The 20,403-nt window shown below is 47.7% G+C and overlaps 1 protein-coding gene across 7 annotated transcripts in view; it reads left to right on the top strand.

Annotated features, from left to right (window-relative positions):
- Positions 1-20,403, top strand: part of LOC119386874 (peripheral plasma membrane protein CASK) — a 440,428-nt gene that overhangs the window by 86,839 nt on the left and 333,186 nt on the right. The gene's annotated exons all lie outside the window — the stretch shown is intronic.

Raw genomic sequence — 20,403 nt, 5'->3', positions numbered from 1 at the left:
GCTGTTGAAACAGCGAAACTGGACGATTCTGAAGACTGGTCTGGTCGCTTCTAGGTTGTTTCTAGGCCTTACCTGGGTGGTGCTAGGTTGTTTCTACCTTGATTATCAGCGCAGAGAGGTTCGAGTTAAACCACAGACAGTCACAGACATGACATTGATGTCCAAACTGCAGAGACAGAACCCCGCGCTGAAACGAAGTGTTCGCACCTCTCATAAATCTACGGGTACGTCGTCGTTGGTGTAGGCCTTCCATCGCTTCGGGGTCTTCGGCTAGCCGCCGTCGCTTCGAAGCCATTTGTTGGGCTAACTGTTGCCTTCTTCTTTTTTTGTGGACTAGTGGTGAGTAGTGCGATTTACCCAATTTCTATGAGATCTAACAGACAATAATGCCAAGGAAAGTATAGGGGATGTATTTATAGTAATTAGAATATAAATGTGAAGAAAGTAAAGTGGACGAAAAGATAACTTCCCGCCGGCAGGGACCGAACCTGCGACATTCGAATAACGCATCCGATGCTCTACCACTGAGCTACGGCGGCGGTCTTCCTCCCGTCCACTTTATGGTGTATATATGTGCATTTAAACGTAGGAGGGTAGGTCAGCGCCGACCACGGCCGTGGCAGATTACTGTCTGTTAGTTCTCATTATTATTGCGTCTAACAAAGAAGAAAAAATTGGCGAAGCTTGCACAATAAGCCGCGCAAGGCTACAAACAGTGAAACTGCGACGATTCTGAAGACTAATCTGGTTGCTTCTTGGTCGTTGCTAGGCTTTAGCTAGGCGACGCTAGGTTGTTTCCACGTTGATTCTCAGCGCAGAGAGGTTCGAGTTAAACCATAGACAGTCACAGTCACGACACGGATGTCCAAACTACAGAGACAGAACCTCGCGCTGGAACCAAGCGTTCGCACCTCTCATAGATCTACGGGTACGTCGTCGTTGGTGTAGGCCTTCCATCACTTCGGCGCTTCTTGCAGCCACTAGATGATGCAGGTTGTTTTATGGGTGCTTCTAGGTCGTTCCTAGGCTTTAGATAGGTGATGCTAGGTTGTTTATACGTTGATTCTCAGCGTAGAGAGATTCGAGTTAAACCACAGACAGTCACAGACACGACAGGGATGTCCAAACTCTAGAGACAGAACCTTGCGCTGAAACCAAGCGTTCGCACCTCTCATAGATCTACGGGTACGTCGTCGTTGGTGTAGGCCTTCCATCACTTCGGCGCTTCTCGCAGCCACTAGATGATGCAGGTTGTTTCTAGGTCGCTTCTAGGTTGTGGCTAGGCTTTAGGTAGGTGATGCTAGGTTGTTTATACGTTGATTCTCAGCGTAGAGAGGTTCGAGTTAAACCACAGGCATGCCACGGTTGTCCAAACTGCAGAGACAGAACCTCGCGCTGAAACCAAGAGATCGCACATCTCATAAATATACGGGCACGTCGTCGTTGGTGTAGGCCTTCCATCACTACGTGGTCTTCTCGCAGCCACTAGATGACGCAGGTTGTTTCTTGAATGATTCTGGGTCGTTGCTAGGCTTTAGCTAGGCGATGATAGGTTGTTTCCACGTTGATTCTCAGCGCAGAGAGGTTCGAATTAAACCACAGACAGTCACAGACACGACAGGGGCGTCCAAACTACAAAAACACAACCTCGCGCTGAAAACAAGCGTTCGCACCTCTCAGGTCCACGGACACGTCGTCGTTGGCGTAGGCCTCCCATCGCTTCGAGGCCACCGCCGCTTCGCAGCTATTAGTTGGGCTAACTGTTGCCTGCTTAAATTTTAGTGGACCTAATTTCTGTGGCTATGATGATAGTTTTCTGGTTCGTCGGACAAGGACCGATTTGCTAAACAGTTTTGCTGTTAAAACAAGCTCTTAAAAGTCTTCTTCTTTCCTTTACCCAAATTCTGTGTCACATACCCATTTATGATTATAAAGCTGTGATTAGTGAGATTTGCCCAATTCCTGTGGCACATACCCCTTTATGATGATGATCGTCTTCTCGTTCGCTTAACAATGAACGATTTGCTAAAGAGCTTCGCTCTTGAAAACAATCTGAAACAAGCTGAAAACAAGCTGAAAGAGAGAGTGAGAGAAACGTTAAGTGAATTGCAGGGAGGTTAACCAGAAGTTTTTCGATTTGCTACCCTGCACTGGGGAAGGAGTAAGGGGGGATAGAAAGGTAACAAAGGAAAAAGGAGTAAAAAAACGCACACACACTCAAGCACGGGAGCATCATAGTCGTTTGGCGAGGTCGGTTGAGCGGAGAAACTTTCTGGTTGGAAGCTAGAACGTTCCGGCACTCCAAAATTGATTGTTCAGAAAGCGGCTGGTCATCGAGGCGTGCTAGCGTTGCTGAGAGCTCTTGTCTTTGGGAGCTATAGTGAGGGCAATGACACAGGACGTGCGCAATGGTTTCATCGCTGCCACAGTGAGTACATGCAGCACTGTCTGCCATTCCGATTCGGTAAGCAAAGCTGTTCGTGAAAGACACTCCAAGCCACAGGCGGCAGAGGAACTCTATGCTGAAGCTGACCAAAGAAACCAAGCTGTAGTTGCGGCCTGTAAAGCGTGCTCTGCCCTTAGCTCACTTGCTGTATGGTGAAGCACAAAAAACGTTCTAGTTTCGGCATGTAGAGCGTTGTTTCATTGGTTTGCTTCGCAACACAGCAACAAAGAACGCTCTACATGCCGAAACTAGAGCGTTCTTTGTTGCTGTGTTGCGAACCAAACCAATGAAACAATGCTCTAGTTGCTGCCTCTTAAGCGTTCTCCGCCCTTAGCTAAGTTGTTTTATGGTGACACAAACCAAAAAACTAAGTTCTAGTTGCGACCTGTAAAGCGTGCTCTGTCTTTAGCTATGTTGCTGTATGGTGAAGCAAGCCAAAGAAAGAACGCTAATGTGATTTCTAAAGTCTGTTGTGCGTTTATCTCACTTGCTCTATAGCGAAACAAAAGAACGCTGAAGTTTTCAACTGTGAGGTCACCTGTCCTTAGCTGAGCTCAGTTCCTGTACGTCGAAACAAGGCAAATAAATCTCAAACTGTGGCTTCTGATACGTGATATGCTGATAAATCTGTAATTGAACAGTTCATGCGCACGTGAACGCATTCCCACGCGCACGCGTGCCCATGCTGTGAGCGGGAGATAAAATGCTCTTCATCTGAGAGGAAGCGACGGTAAAAATGATGAATACTCACGGCTGTGTGATTTTCTTAGATGATCTTTCTTTTCTTTTTCACATATGCACTGAGGCCGTACGAATTTTCGAGATATGAAACTAGGCCCAGGTGTCAGGTAGAGTCCACAGAGGTTATGTTTATGTTGTAGCCCGGCGAGAATAAAATCGATCCTCACAACGTTGCAACATCGTTAGAACTTGGAAGATTTCACAACCTCGCTTGCTGTTTATGTAAATATCGTCCTCTACCAGGGGCGTAGCCAGACATTTTTTTCAGGGGGGGGGGTTCAACCATACTTTGTGTGTTCGTGCGTACGTTTGTATGTGCGTGTGTATATATACGCAAGCAAAATTGAAAAATTTGGGGAGGTATTGAACCCCCCCCCCCCCTGGCTACGCCCCTGTCCTCTACATATTACTACTTACTGTCTTCCATCATTGCGCTTAGTGGGTTTCCTAAATGTTTTGTGTCTTTGACAACAAGCTCCATGCAGAAGTATATACGCCAGGAGATTAATCATGTGACGTGCTTTACAGACATGAAGCCTTTGAGGCTGTTCACGGCGTATAATACTTATCGGGATCATGCACCAGCGAGAAGACAGACGCGCTGGACATTCAATAATCCGTCGCATAAATCAATTCACACGGCATCTGTTAGCAACGAAGTGTATAGCATCGATCTGTGAAAGACGTTCGAAACCACTGCCAGCATTACTCCTGACAGAAGCGATTCGAGCAAGACTCGCAGCCGTTTTAAAGATTTTTTGTTAGTAAGCGTTACAACGTCCGGTTCTCGTAGATAGTCAGCTTGTGTCCCACGTACTAATGGCTTTACCGTCTGTGGGTATAAAATTAATGGACTCGAAACAGGAGCAGAGCGATAAGCGGAATCCCTTGGTGCTTCAATATTGTGTTTTGCCACGCGTGCATCTAGATTGAAGAAGGTTGTGACTGAGCTCGGTAAATGAAGGCACATGAGACGGAAAGAGGACTGCGCTATAGGCATCACGACCAGCGTTTTGCAATTGTAGAAACGGCGATATATTCGTATCCTTGCCTTACAAAAAGGCGCGATTCAGTGATAAGTATTTGCATTGAACGATACTTTAATTGCCTCTAGACCCGCTTTGGTAGCTGAGCACCTGAACACCCATTCGCTTAGATGTAGCTGTAAGTTAAGAGAACCCCACGTGGTCAAAATCATTTTGGAGTCCACTACGGCATGCTTCATAACGATATCGTGGTTTTTGCACGTAAACCCCTGCAATTATTATTATTATTATTATTATTATTATTATTATTATTATTATTATTATTATTATTATTATTATTATTATTATTATTATTATTATTATTTAACGACCCTTGGAAAGCACTGTCATATTTGCGACGTTTTGATTGTGTGCGTACTGTTCTTTTTTATAATTTTCTTTTTCTGGTGCTACAAAATAATTTGCAGTACACAGGAGAAGCGTGGAAAAGATGGAAAGGAGGCAAAGCTAATCATGTTGCACCTATTCAACTATTGTGTAGTACAGTAATGTAGAGTGAAGCAAAATGAGCAATAAATGGCGCACGTAGATACACAGCTGCGTTCAATCTGCATTCAAAGAAGATTGCAATGGCATTGAAAATGAAATGGCACCGGCTGCTTCCTCCATGGATGTGTGGATGAGCACCCGCGTGGTCACGGTTTCTTTTCTTGTACACACGGCTCTGCCACAGGATACGATGTCTCGATGCGACGAATCTGGAGCCGTCGCAACTCGCACTGTAGCTTGTCGTTTTTTTTTTTTTGGTACATACGCGTGCCATTTTCATATCATCATGATACACTCACCCTGCATCTTGCAACTTTAACGATTCGGACGGTATTATAGTACAGAACCTTCTCTACTCTCCTGATTCTTTGAATAATGAAAAACAGGCTTCGCTTTCCTGTTTAAGCCGGTATTACAGCGTGAACTCAGCGTCTCTTGTAGTCATACAGCTCCGAAGATGGTTTTTAATAATGCACGCTCGAACTTCTTTGTTTCTGGGCAGATTCGTTTCTTTGTTTTTGTTTAATATTGGGACAGGAAGAAGAAACAAAAATGTGGTGGTGCTTCCACGAGTAGGGCGACGGCTTATTGTATTTAGAAAATGCTTAGAATTAAATTACAACGGTGGCAGGGCTTTGCAGCACGACGAAGAAACAACGGCAGAAGAGCAATGCGAATCTCATGAACTGGTCTCCTGTTCTTTGCAAAAACCCTTGTTTTCAACTCTGTATTGTATTCGTACGATGGAAAAACGAGAGAAATTGAAAATTCCCGACTTGTGGTAAACGGATCAACAAGTAGAGAAAGGAGACAAAGAAAGGGACAGAAAATACGAAAGTAAGGATGTACACTTTAAAACACGACGAAATCAAATAATCACTGAGCAAGTCTGTATGCAGGAACCTTTAGGTGCGGTTGGAATATTAAAACAAAACGCTGAGAAAAGGCACTTCGAACTAGATAGAGAAATTTATGTATACGTGTGGGAAGTGTTCCTTTAAGAAGGAATTGCAAAAAATGAATCCCAGGTGCAGCATTGTAGCAGGAAGAACCTGCTCTCCCGATCCTTCTCCCCACTCCCCACATCCTTTCCCGGCAACTCCTCCGTAGTCAGGCCTCCCGTGAGTTGGGTGCTCTGTGCGGTTGAGCCCTTATCAACTCGCGCGCCAGCAAAATCGCTGAGCTGGACTTTTATGTTTACGACGTCGGCTCAGACACGAACGGGCTCGTACAAAGACAAATGCGCTGTTTGGCGCCGGAAGAAGCGAGCACAAATGTATATAGCGCGAACACCCATCACATGCCGAAAGAAAGATAGCGAGCGTTGCCTTAACAAATATGCTCGGCACAGATATGAAACTTTCCCGGTGCCGCCATCCCGTTTTCGGGGCGGCCGTACGACCACCGTGCAGCCCCAATTGGCGGCGCGCCGCCGCCGCCGCCGCCGCCGAGGCCCTCTGAGGGTCGTACGTCATGCGCGCGGCACACAGGACTAGCTGCCTCGTACGCGAGCTTGTGCCTTTCTCTCTCTGTTTTCTATAGCCAGAAAAAAAAACGGAGCTCCGCGGTTCGTTAAGCCTGAAAAGGCAGAAAGCCGCATTTCCCGGAGCGGGCCCGGCAGACTCCAATATCCGTTTCCTGCTCCGCCGCTGTCCCGCACACAGTCTTGAGCAAGTTCCGTGCAGGGCTTAGCAGGATAAACCTGCGATGCGCACGCGATAACAACGAAGAAGCCGGTTTTACCGCTGCTTTCCGCTGTACCGTAGCTAATATTTCTTTACCTAACACAATAAGGCATATTGGGTTTCAATGTCATTCCGAAAGGGTAAGTCATCGTCAAAGTTTGCGTGGATTGATTAATACCGCTGGAGGCAATGGAGTGATCCGTCAATTCGTCCTGTTGTTTCACATCGGTTAAGTTTTTCCGCGTAGACTTAAAGATGCATGGAATTAGGAACACTCAGAGGGGAAGAGGTGCGGAACATCACTGCTTGTGCTTCGCATCCGCCACGTTTCCTTGTCCGTATTTGTGTTACGCAATTCCGTGCACAGATTTCTCTGCTTCTGCAAATATTAGTAAGATTAAACAACTTTTGATGCAGCAGGCCTCCGTTCCTTAGATCTCAATAAACCTCACTTAAGTGAATGTGCCCGTTGCTGCGTGCATTCGTACGCTAATACACGACATCCCTAACGTTCATCTCCTTGATACAAAGATGCTCTGCCACTAACGTCAATGCCGCTGCTCGTGTATCAAATGTAATCGTAAGGAATTCATTTTGGAGACAGTTATACGGGAGTGGAAGTTAAAGGCATTGAACACCATCACTGCTTATTATAAATGCATGCACCGGTAATCGATCAAAATGTGCCAGCTTGACATGGTCATCTTTAATTTCGATCCAATTTCATTTATTTCAAGACACGCATACATAAAACTAGGACAAATGAATCCGGGCCCTTATGAAATTGCTAGTTCGGTAACACGCAATAAATGCACAAAATAATGTACCCAGGCATCAGCAGCAAGACATGAAGAAATTGTGAGAGCTTTTACACTAACTATCAACAGACATCTTCACTGTTAATGAAGTGATCAATAAATGAAGAATCAAACAAATGTCTGTTTTAAACGCATAGCGCTTTAGGGTCCCGGCTCGTCGTCCGTCCACTGTCTCATGTCGCATGGTCACGCAGTGGTCAATACAGGCCTAAAACGAGGCTAACAATGCTCAAAACCACTTCATAACAAACTTACAAAATGTAAACTAATATAAACTTCGGAAATCACCGATAATTAATCGCAATAATTTACCTAAAATTGCGAAAAACGCTTCTCAAACGTCCAGCTGATACCCATGCCACCGCTTCGGCAAGCGCGCGATTGCCAAGGGAATTTCTGGGATGGCCCGTGCTACGCACTTCATCAGGTTCCACGACAGCGGAGCTGCATTCAGCGCAGTATTTAGAACGACATCAAGACCTACACAGCAACTAAATTAGCGCTAGATTAACCGCATATTTTTTTTTCTTTCTTTTAAACATCCGGAGAAATGCATACCGTGCTAAGAGTACTTCTACGAGTCTCTGAAGAAGTATCTGCTTGGAACAGTCGACATCAGAAAGAACAATATGGGATCTTAGTTTCAGGCGTCTTCTAATGACTGGATTGCACTGTTCAACTTCTGGTAAATACAATTGAATTTAAAAGCTGCAGCGATATATTTATGGAACAATTATTTCTTGACGTTACCGCTGGCATCCTGCCGTGACAGTAGGCAGAACGGAACCGTCCTTGCATGCTATCAATAGATAGTTTTACCATTTCGTATTGACAAGTAAAATTTGGGTATGCTGTGGTAACCCGTACAGCTGCAGTCGGCGAATGATTCAGTACCAGCTTTCTTTTCCCTCCTTTGCGCTGATGTTATGCTCGTTCCTATGTTCCGATGGGGTACTTTTTCTTTGACCTTTAAGTTTATTATCCGCTCTTTCCCTTTCTCGAGTGAAGGGTCGCAAATTGCTCATTTCCGTCCGCAGTAAGCTTAACGAAAGCTCACCTGTGATTCATGCCGCAGTATGAGTAAAGTGCATTATCTTTGAACGCGAAACGTGCATCGTCGACTACATATGACGCAGAAACCAGTTCACTCCCTGTAAATGGCACAGCCAAGCGACGCCTGGTGGCGGCTTCTTCGTGCAGCAGTGTACCATAGCACGATTAGCTTTGCATTCAAGCCCGCCCGTATATTTGTAAGACAGCGTACATCTGTCGTCCTGGTTCACTAAACCAGGACGACAGATAGAAACACCGCACGGGCATCGAAAGACGTCCGCGCATGTTACGCGATTCTTTTAAATTTCAACATCGCGTAATTCATGTTAACTACGGGCTTATAGTGAGATAGAAACGGTACTGAGTTGACTGCACCGAACTTATTTTCTGTACCCTCGGTTTTTCTCCCTTTTTTGTTACTTCCTTTTTCTTTTTCCCTGCGACGTCGACATGCTCAGTACGTTACGCTGGAAGTGTATGCTATTCTGTTGTGGGTCCGCTACACACTGTGTAGGCTTAGCTAGGGTCGCAGTTGCGTGCTGCTGGGAACAAGGCCTAGGTTACGATTCCTGGCCGCCATAGCCGCCAGCTGGCGAATATTATCCACAGCCTTTCAATGCAGCATCGCTTCATACACACCGCACATGTTTCTGGACGTTGAATTCCAGAATTTATTTTTAATGGCCCGTTAAGAAACCACCGAAGTGTCGGAATGCTGTAGCCCATTTTTCTTTCGCCTTTCGTGCAAGTATCCGGCTAAGTGAATTATCGCGTTTTTCTTTACTGTTCCCATTTCCTGTACGACTGCCGCGAACGACTGCTATCCGACTTTTCGAGCCATGTGCGCTTATATCACGATATCGCGTGATTCGGGACTCTCGCCACATTCCCTCGATTTAGCAGCAGCACCGCCAAGCTGTAATAAACGCAATGACGATTATAAATAAGCACGTCGATCCTTTGCGTAACTTTCGCTGTTCAGTTTTTTTCTGTTCTCTTGTCTTCTTTCCTGCCAAACACTTTGCGCGTAGGCTTTCTAGAAGAAAACAAAAAAAGTTCTCCTATTTATCTAGACGGCTGGCTTACGTCAAGATAGCAACGATTTCTTTGCTGCCAAGTCGAGTGGATCAATACAAAGATCACAGCGTAGCAGAGAATTTATAAAAATAGGGGTCCTCAAACCCAAGTTCCAAAAAGAAACAAATGAACTGTCACTGGTATCTTAGTATCGCAACGAACAAAAAAAAAACAAAAAAGCGAATGAACTAAAGAAAGAAAGAAAAAAGCAAAGGAACGACGGCTGTATAGTATATTTTTTTCTCTTCGGCATCCGGTATTGAACTTGGGCCTGCCAATCCCCGCTGCGATGTAATAAGGAGGCACAGTAACACGACAGCCTTCCGCCGACGCTCAGCTGCTGAGAGCGTCTTCGGCCTCTGAGTTATTGAACGACTCCGCTGTCAAACTTCTCTCGGCAAAGCTGTCTTGTAAGAGGTGTCGTTTTGCGATACAACAGCACTTTTCTCATCGATCGGTTGGCGCTGTTTTCTCGGTGAAATACAAATCAACGGAAGTGTCGTAAGGCTTGGCAGGAGAAAAAGACAGGCAACAGAGCCAAGGATTACGAAAACAGCCGTGTTACAGTGACTATGAAGCTGGAGCAGGTAAAAGGCTAGAGGAAATAGAGCCCAGGTGACTTGACAGAATAACGAGTGAAGCGAGGAACTTTGCCACTCTATCCCGATGGGCTGTACTAAGTGAGTGAGTGAGTGAGTGAGTGAGTGAGTGAGTGAGTGAGTGAGTGAGTGAGTGAGTGAGTGAGTGAGTGAGTGAGTGAGTGAGTGAGTGAGTGAGTGAGTGAGTGAGTGAGTGAGTGAGTGAGTGAGTGAGTGAGTGAGTGAGTGAGTGAGTGAGTGAGTGAGTGAGTGAGTGAGTGAGTGAGTGAGTGGGGGAGGGAGCGAGTTTGTTTGTTTGTTGTTTGTTTGTTTGTTTGTTTGTTTGTTTGTTTGTTTGTTTGTTTGTTTGTTTGTCTGTTTGTTTGTCATGCCACCACCGCATATCCCGAGTGGGGTGTATTTCGTAGCACTGTTACGTTGAAGGCGTCCGTGTAATGTTGCTTGTTCATATGAGAAAAAGTCCAACCGGCGCAGTATTCACGTGACAACGTCTCATTTTCTCGCATCGGACGCGTCATACGAAGGCTGTAGGTTCGGTTCCTAAAGGAGGCAAGTTAATTGTTTTTGTCCACTTTAACTTATTTACGTTTATATCGTGATTACCACAATATAGTTAAGGACCATTAATAATATCCCGTATGCCTTCCTTCACTTCGTTGTTGTTAGTTTCATCAGGTTGTGCCTGACAAAAACGAGCCCTTGATCCGGTCACCTTCTAACGTCTTCTTTTGATATCATGGTAATAAAACTCACAGGGCCCCTTATGTTATCGCCTAAGATGACTTGAAGGCGAAATACTGAACAAGGGCGTTCAGTAAGAAGAAGGCGAAAGCCATCTTCTTCTTCACTCGATGCATTCATCCTCCCCCGCGCCTCTCCGAAGGCTTTCTGCAGCCTAGCATAGTTTTGCTCTACCTACAGGCAACGGATGCGATGCAAGATTACCAGGGCACAAATAAGCCGGGAAAATATGTAGCGTACCGTGTCATTATTCTAAAACTTCGGCGCATTCAATTAGTAAAAAAGCACGTTCATTTTTTTTCGTCACCTCATTTCTCAGAAAGTTCTCGCAACCTGCCTCGTGTGCAGAGAAAACGTCTTGTTTAGAAGTTTGCTCGAGCTAACTTGGATGGTTTTTCTTTGCATAGTTTACTCCTGCAGACAGGCGGAGCAGTTCCAGAATGGGAGCAGGTGGCGATGTTAGTCATTAAGATGGGTATAAATAAACACCTATGCAACCTTAGAGCGTACGAATTCAGAGCTGTTTGTCTCGAAATACCCGCCTTAACGCTTTTGTACGAATAATTATTCATCATGACGTTTCTTTCCGTGCGAAGCTCTATTGCGCGGAATTGAAAAGCGCAAACTTTCTGCGCCTATTACTAAACTTATCTGCTTTCCCTTCTTCAGTGCGCTAAAACTCCAGACTTCGATAACAGCGTTACCGTGGTATCGGGAATTAACGAACGCTCGCACCTTGGCGTACCTTATTGTGTCCCTGTCAGACGGTATAGAAATGTTCAGCCGACAAGGAAATTAATTCCGACCGCTCCCCGCCTCTTTGCAAACGTTCTTTGCTACAGAACTTCAGTGAATGCCCTTCGCGAGTCCTTCTTTTCTCGTGCCTGTTTTAGTAAACAGAGCACGTGCGAAAGATAATAGCCGAGCTGAGAGCTCCAGCACCTGTTATGGGCGCTGAACAAAGTCGCATGGCAAGCCACACAACGCAATCATTGCGCTGTAAAATGACATCGACCGAATTGTTTTGTTTCAAATTAATTTCCTCCCGATTATCCACTGATGAAGGCGATAGCTAGTAACGGCAGGAGCTAATTTTTTATGCTGATTAATGGCATTATGCCTTCGCCATATGTTCCTGAACATTCGATTGCTTTAGTGAGTTGGTTCGTCCGTGTGCACAGTGTTGTTACTAACGGCATGTGTATTCCCGTCTCTATTTGTGGTCCTCGTTTCGTTCATCCGCTTTTAGCTGCTTTAGCTGTATGCATTTGTTTGCTTATATTGGTGGGCGTATTAGTGCAGTTCGTATTTGCCTTGTCGTGCTATATCGCGCCCATCTGTTTCAGAATATAGTGCTCTTCACCATTCGCCAGCCAGCATCATTAATAACAGTCATTAGCTGGTATTCTTAAGAGCGCTTCCAGGGATGAGCCACTTGTCTGCGTGTGTGTGTGTGTGTGTGTGTGTGTGTGTGTGTGTGTGTGTGTGTGTGTGTGTGTGTGTGTGTGTGTGTGTGTGTGTGTGTGTGTGTGTGTGTGTGTGTGTGTGTGTGTGTGTGTGTGTGTGTGTGTTTGCGCGCGCGCGCGGGCAGGCGGGTGTGCGTGCGCGCATCCTCTCATAAGCTTGGCACATCACCCTTGTTTCTGTAGGGAGATCTCTGCAGCCTCAGTAGTAATTTGTACAGTCTACACTAAGCCAGGTCTGTTCGAGGGTAGCCCCACTGTTTAAGGCGAAAGCCTTTAATGTAGCATACTCGCGGCGTCCGTCCGTGACCTGGCACGGTGCCAACTGTGGCCTCTCCCCCTCACACTCTCTCAGCAATCACGTGATGGCACAGCGGCGCATAGCAACAGTTGCGCGTTGCTCCTTCCAACGCGCGTTGCGCAACTGTTGTGCAACGCGCCGGCGGCGTCCAGTGGCAGGGTCCGCCGGCGGCATCCGTCCGTCAACGCGCAACAGTGGCGCGTTGCTCCTTCCAACGCGCGTTAAGCAACTGCTGCGCAACGCGGCGGTGGCGTCCAGTGGCGGCGTCCGTCCGTGCCCCCTCACACCTCTCTGAGCAATCACGTGATGGCCACAGCGGCGCGCGCGGCAACGCTGCCTTCGTCAGACGTTTCGTTGCAGCAGTCCAGTTAGTCGGATGGCTCCCAAGCGGTCCGGTGATGATTCCACTGCAAGCGGTTCGGAGAAGCGCCTCAAGAATCTGGATTGCCCCGATACCATGGCATAGTCAGTCGAATGGCCACAGGCTTTCGTCGAAACACGCAGCTATATTCCCGCGTTTCGTGCTCGTTAGACACGTCGAACGCCATGCCGTTCTTTTGGGTGCATTGAGTGGACTTGACTACCGACCATTTAAAAAAAACAGAGGTCCTTGTAATCCGCGGGCACAAGTCGCATATAGGGTGACAAAACAATGCGATTCTGACTTCAGTCTTGGCTGAAATTCTGACACATCAGTGACGTACTGCGACTGTGGAGAGCCGCACATGTTTGCATTAATAGGAACTTTTCCCTCTAGTTTCCTTTCTTTCCACCCGTTGATTCCCTTTCCTTTATTACCATCCTAGAATTAATGAGCCTCTAGCAGCAAATTATTTCGCTTGAACTTTTACTATTCTCTCTCCTTCTACACAAATTAAATAGGCCGCTCTTTTCTAGCTGTTTGACGCGGTATTTGACGCAATGTATGCTACACCGGACACTGCTTAACTCGAGTGATTCTTGTTATCTTATCCTTCCAGCAGAAGTCCAGAGAGAAGCTTCTACGTGGTTCGTGATAATATAGCGCAGTGATTGTACACGACAACGTTGTTTCGTCCAAACTCCATTGATTCCCGCTGTGGGAATAGCATGCGTGTGCGCTGTACTCACGGATTGAAACGCGGACATCGTTTTAGAGCACAGCTCTTAGACACCCGATCCTGCGTAGAGCGCCGTCGCGAGCGATGTGTATATTGGTTTGTATTGAACGACCTTTCAGACCGCAAGTCTGGTGGGCATCAATAAGTACTGACATTGTAAATCGTAGTCGGTTTGATGGAACTCTTGCAAAAAATTTTGTAATCAACGTTACACAATGTAATTGGTCTGTAGCCGTCAACATGACGAAGTTTTTCTCTGTCTGAGTATTTTGGAATTAGGAATGTTTGGAACTGGAATTATGGCGGGAAGTCTTGCATGTGCTTTAGTTGCTGAGCCGTGTGCTGTTGACAAGGAAGAGGGTAATGACTTTGCCTTAGCGGAGAAATGTGAACAAGCGTCGAACAATGTGGGTGAAATTAGTTTCAAGCGACACTGTGGATCAGGAAGACGAAGAGCCACGCTGTTGCTTGAAACTCATTTGCCAAAAGACCCTATACAGGCGTCATGTCGGGCAAGGAATCGCGTTAACCTATGTAATATAGCGTGGCAGAAGAGTAAACTAACAACCAGTCATCACAGAATGCTAACTTGCGCAACGAGTGTGTAGTTTAATGCTTCCCACCCACTGCAAAGTGCTCAGCCATAATGCTTCACCGTCATCGGCCACATGCAGCATCAAGGAAGTGCACATAACTGACAGACGTGTAGCGGGTACCTCGTTTATCCGCAGAAAGACGAATAACGGCGTAGTGGGTGCTGTCCTACTTCACAAAAATAATTATGATTTAAGGCGTAGTGGATACCTTGCGGAACGCCAGAACTTCAGACACAGTTGGCATTGCCCCAACGTGAAGCTGCGCTCAGGAATTCGCATTAGGCAGTATCGTAATCGTCGGTGATTTTTTTCTTGAGCAATCTGGAAACTGCTATGAGCAATCTTTCGTGATAACCGCGTCATCTCGCTGCAAATGTGGCCGCTAAAGATAATGCTGGCTCTTATATGTGGTAATAATAATAACTGCTGGGGTTTAACGTCCCAAAACCAGCATATGATTATGAGGGACGCCGTAGTGGAGGGCTCCGGAAATTTCCACAGCCTGGAGTTCTTTAACGTGCACCTAAATCTAAGCACACGGGCAGGGGCGTAGCCAGAAATTTTCTTCGGGGGGGGGGGGGGGGGGGTTCAACCATACTTTATGTATGTTCGTGCGTGCGTTTGTATGTGTGCGTGCCTATATACGCAAGCAAAACTGAAAAATTTCGGGGGGGGTTTGAACCCCCCCAACCCCCCCCCCCCCCTTGGCTACGCCCCTGCACACGGGCCTCAAGCATTTTCGCCTTCATGGAAAATGCGGCCGCCGCGGCCGGGATTCGATCCCGCGACCTTCGGGTCAGCAGTCGAGCACCATAACCACGAGACCACCGTGGCGGGGTGATATGTATTCCAGTGAAAGTTATACGCCTATGCGGCACGAACTGTAGACGCTGGAAATGAAAGTGCAGCATTACTTAGCCCTAAATTTTCGCGTTTCAATCAGTGAGCACTGCACTTGAGCGAGATGCGTATTATCGAGACTGTGCTACGTCTCGTTATGCGAGCGCTCATTTCTCCTACGCTGCGCGTTACACACCATAAACTTGAGTAAGAAACGTAGGAATACGGAAAGAGGCTCAGCCTCGGTATATTGCGCACTCATAGAGAAACGCGGCAACTGTAAGTGATCGGTCTGTACTCAATCGTAGTATACAAATGAGGTATTTGCATGCAATCGGCGAGCGCTATGCGAGCGCGAGCATGTCGTGCGTGTAGTCGTAACGGATTTGCTAACCTTTTTTCGGATCGCTTCTGCGTGCACCGCTCGTTGCGTACTGCATCACCGCGAGCCTCTCCATGGAACGATACCCAGTTAACGACGATGCATTTATTTGCGACGCTATAGCTTTAGGGGAACTCAGGAGCGGCGTATGAACAAATGGATAAAAATTATAGATACGTGAATATGCGCAATCGCAGGCCGCAAAGACAGAAAAAGAAGATTGGAGACGGAGTTGATTGGACAGTACATAGTTGGCGAGTTACCGAGCGTTCGCGCGAGAAATGCGTCACTTGTTTCCATAATCGTCTGGGTAGACTGTTTCGGTCCTGTCGCTGCATTAGTTACCGCTAGCATGGTTAGTCTCCGGAAAATGTGCAAGCCAATAAACGTACCACGTGGAAGTTATTTTGCTTTATGGAACTGTATTGCTGCATATGACAGCGTTTTAGAATTGCCGCCGAGCGTTTCTTTTTTTTTTTCGCAAGCGGAGAATGGCCTTAATTACATTCACTGGGAGTCACTTTACCCTCGCTTCGAAACTGTCCTGTATTTCTGATCGTTTACTTCGGCAGGAACGAAACCCCCGCTGTTCAGTTAGACGCAACGTTGACAGTTGCTTTTTTTTTTGGTCTACTACACGTACGGACGTTGTTTTGCTTTATTTGGGCGAATGTGATTTCTCGCAGCCGCTCGGCAGCTGCACCGGACAGGCTGAATAACAGCGTTTCTCCAGCTATGAAGCTGAAACTTTCCTTGCAAACTTCCGCGAGTTTTGCTGATCGTTGCTGCTGCTGGCGCTTCCTGGTTGAATGGGCCCCTTACCGAACGCTCACTGACCGAGGATCCGAACCTCGGCCTCGCCAGCTACAAGGATGGCTTCCAAGTGACCTTCCGGTGTATAGTTTCGTTTTCAATGTCGGCTATACCCTGCGTATTCCTTTGCGGCAACCATGCGAACCTGATTTTAGAGTGCCTTGTAACGTTTACTGGGCTGTGGAAACAAACTGGCGGATTGTTTTTGGGCGTCTTTGTGACGTTTGTCTTCATTCGGTAAGCTTTTGTTGCTGTTTGTTAGTTTGTTTTGTTCGTTTCTTTCTTTCTTTCTTTCTTTCTTTCTTTCTTTCTTTCTTTCTTTCTTTCTTTCTTTCTTTCTTTCATTTGTCTTTCTGTTTGCTTGCTTCCTTGTTCAGAGATAACAGAATGGGCATAGCCAGCTTCCTGAAGTAAGACGCGACAACACTACCTCGTCCAAGTTGATAAATGCAAGGGCAACGCATTAGTGTTACATAAAGTTATAACCTAGGAACTATGAATCATGGATGCGATCAATCCCTGCGAGATAAGAAAGAATGTTCAGAGGTCACTGGCTGGTTTCTGCGTCCAGGATGTGTGTGTGTCGCCCTACATATATATGACAAAGAAAAGTGCCTGCGTGTGACTGTCTGGCTCTTTGAAGATGATTTCAAATATGCAAATATTTGAAAATATTTAAACCGTGTCGGCATCTTAAGGCGAAGTATGCCCGCTGTACGAACTTTGTGCCGGTCGAAAGCAGGCGGCAGTTTTGAGACGCTGAGCTTTCACAATATCACTGCAGATGCTTAAGAATGCACTCTCTGCCGTTTAATTATGTAAGTTTAATTAGAATAATTGCTAACGCTCACGAGATATCCCTTAGCTGTGTGGGGGGGGGGGGCGGTCAACATAATGAGGAAATAATATGGCGGCCGTTGTTTTTGGCATATGTTTTTAAGTATCTCACAGGATATGGTAAAGAGATGTCAAAGGCAGACAAAGTAAAGTATCCGTTTTGCAAGCAGTGAATATATTTAGTGTGGGCATTTATTATGCACATCTTCTTCATGTGTACATTATCACCATCATGATGCATTTGGTTATGCATCCTCATCTTCGTCGTGTATCATTATCACCAGTGTGGGTTGATCGTGCCTGTTCGCTGCCGGGTCTTCGGGCCAAATAAACGTCTGCCCTACCAAGAACTCATACGTGGTGGAGGTTGCTTCTGGATCCCCCGTCCTCTACTCGTCCGCTCTACCTCCTGGAGCTTCGCTCAGGTCGCCGTTTGCGCCAGCTGTGCAGCAATATGTCACAGCACGAGCAGGTCGCTGCTGCTGCCGTCCCTACTCTGGCACCGCAAGCCACGCCTTCACACGTCGTAAACAGCCCCCAGCGCGAACCTCATCTCTTCGCTGGTCTGCGCGGAGAAGATGTGGAGGACTGGCTGGACGATTTCGAGCGTGTCAGTTCTGCTAATCGGTGGGACGACACGTACAACCTAACTCACGTCTCCTTCTACCTTACCGGTGTGATGAAGACGTGGTTCTTCAACCACCTGATTGACATCCCCGACTGGGCTACGTTCAAAGAACAGCTGCGCCAAGTCTTTGGCACACCGGCCGTTCGGTCGGCTCTCGCCAAGAAAACCCTCGAGGCTCGGAAACAACATCACGGCGAGTCGTACACGTCCTACATCGAGGATGTTCTTGCGCTCTGCCGACGTGTCAATCCATCAATGTCAGAGTCGGACAGGGTACGCCACATTCTCAAGGGCATTACAACCGTCGCATTCAATGCTCTTGCCATCAAGAATCCGGCTACCGTTGCTGAAGTTGTCACAACGTGTCAGCGCCTCGACGAACTCGAGTCTGTTCGCCTCCCACCGGACAGTGACGAAACACGTTCTACAACGGACGCAGACCTACGAGGCATGATAAGGGCACTGATACGCGACGAATTACGATCCATGGGATTCTCAGTGCCTACACTGTGTCCCAGTCAGCCTTCCGGCACGGCCTTGCGTGATGTCATCAGGGAGGAGCTAGCGTCCTTGACTCACTCGGCGCACATTCAACCCGCTGCGTCTCGCCTCCTACCAACATTCGCGCAAGTTGCTGCCACACCTCTAGGGAACGCCAACTCGACGTTACAGCCATCAACATACGCGTCGGTTGCTGCCGCGCCCCCTGCGAGCTTCCCGTCACCGCCGGCTGAGCCCTCCTCTGCCCATCTGACTGCGCTATCACCCGGTGCCCCAAACCCTGCCTACTACCCGCCTTGGCGATCATCTCGCCCTACGTGCTACTATTGCGGCTATCGCGGCCACATCTCACGCTTTTGCCGCAAGCGCCAGCAAGATGAGCGTCGAGGATACGACATGTGCGAGCGTGGCTTCCCCGGAGGAACCTTTTACCAAGGCCGCCGTTATTCTTCACCTCCGCGTCGATCACCATCTCCGCCCGCATCGAGTGAAGTGCGCAATAGTTATCGGCCAACCAGACGCCGTTCACCTTCGCCCTTCCGTCGCTCCTCGTCTCCGCTTCGGCCTGCCTCCCTCACCTCTGACCACCGTCCGGAAAACTAAGTGATGCAGTTTTTGGAGGAAAAACTGCATTCACACACAGGACTGAAATTCCTCCAGCACGCCCTTGCAATATGATTTCTGTAATAGTTGAAGGAGTGCACGTCGATGCCTTGGTGGACACTGGTGCTACGTTTTCTGTTCTTCGTGCTGATTTGTGTGCCCGTCTCAGGAAAGCGATGACGCCTTACGATGGACCTACACTGGTTGCAGCCCAGGGGAACACAATTCGCCCATCCGCTCTGTGTACTGCCCGCGTACTAATCGATGACATTCTTCACCACATAGAGTTCGCTGTGCTGTACCCGTGCTCTCACCAACTCAGGATGGGATTGTCTGTCGTCTGCTTCCGCGGCTATTTGTTGTGGCCAACGTGTCATCCACCTTACCGGCACAGACTACTCGCTCGGCGACGACATCTACAAGCCACTTCGCCTCGTCGCTGCTACAGATACCGAGCTGCCACCACGTGAACAGCGAATCGTAACGGTTGTGTCCAACGACGTCGACTCTGGTGACGTGTTGGTCACCCCGTCACCCCGCTGCCTTAGTAAAGGCATAGCTCTTGCATTGGGTGTCGTTCGCTTCCGCAATGGTTCCGCTCTCGTCGCCGCCACGAACGCAACATCAGAAAAGATTTTACTTCCGCGGGGCACCACGGTAGCCTGCGTTGCCGATCCGGAGCCTGTATGCGTCGTGCCCCTTACGCCTGTCTGCTCCAAAGGCCACTCTACTGCTGATCGTACTTCTTCCTCCGCCCTTACAGCAGTCATCAGCAGTGACTTGACAGATTCGCAGAAGCAGCAGCTGGTTGCTTTGTTGAACAAGCACGCAACCTCTTTCGATGCCTATTCGTCCACCTTGGGCCAAACTACCGCTGCAGCACATCGCCTTCAGACCGACGGAACATCGATTGTGCACCGCCGCCCGTACCGCGTGTCTCTAGCCGAGCGAAAAATCATCGAAGAAAACGTAGCCGACATGCTGCAACGGGACATAATCCGCCCCTCAGCCAGCCCTTGGTCGTCTCCCGTTGTTCTGGTGCGGAAAAAGGATGGTTCCGTACGCTTTTGCGTCGATTACCGGGCGCTCAATAAGATCACTAGGAAGGACGTATACCCTATGCCACGGATTGACGACGCCCTTGATTCCCTACAAGGCGCGGAATACTTTTCGAGCCTCGACTTGCGTTCCGGCTACTGGCAAATCCCCATGCACGAAGATGACAAAGAAAAAACAGCGTTTGCCACTCCGGACGGCCTATATGAATTCAACGTGATGCCTTTCGGGCTATGCAACGCACCCGCGACTTTTGAGCGTATGATTGACACCGTGCTGCGTGGCCTGAAATGGAAGACTTGCCTGTGCTACCTAGATGACATTGTTGTCTTTTCATCAACGTTTTCTCAACACCTGCAACGCTTGGATGAAGTTCTGACGTGCCTTGCGGGCGCTGGTCTTCAAATTAACACCAAGAAATGCCATTTCGCCAGCAAGTCCATTAAAGTCCTCGGTCATGTCGTGAGCAAGGACGGAATACGCCCTGACCCCGACAAAACCGCTGCGGTGCTTCGCTTTCCTCGCCCTGAGAAACCTAAAGACTTGCGAAGTTCCTTGGCCTCGCGTCTTACTTTCGTCGATTTATAC

Source organism: Rhipicephalus sanguineus, chromosome 3 (assembly GCF_013339695.2).
Source record: "Rhipicephalus sanguineus isolate Rsan-2018 chromosome 3, BIME_Rsan_1.4, whole genome shotgun sequence".
Lineage (NCBI taxonomy): Eukaryota > Metazoa > Arthropoda > Arachnida > Ixodida > Ixodidae > Rhipicephalus > Rhipicephalus sanguineus.
Note: the sequence above shows the minus strand (reverse complement) of the source record. Positions and strands in the feature narration are given on the sequence as shown.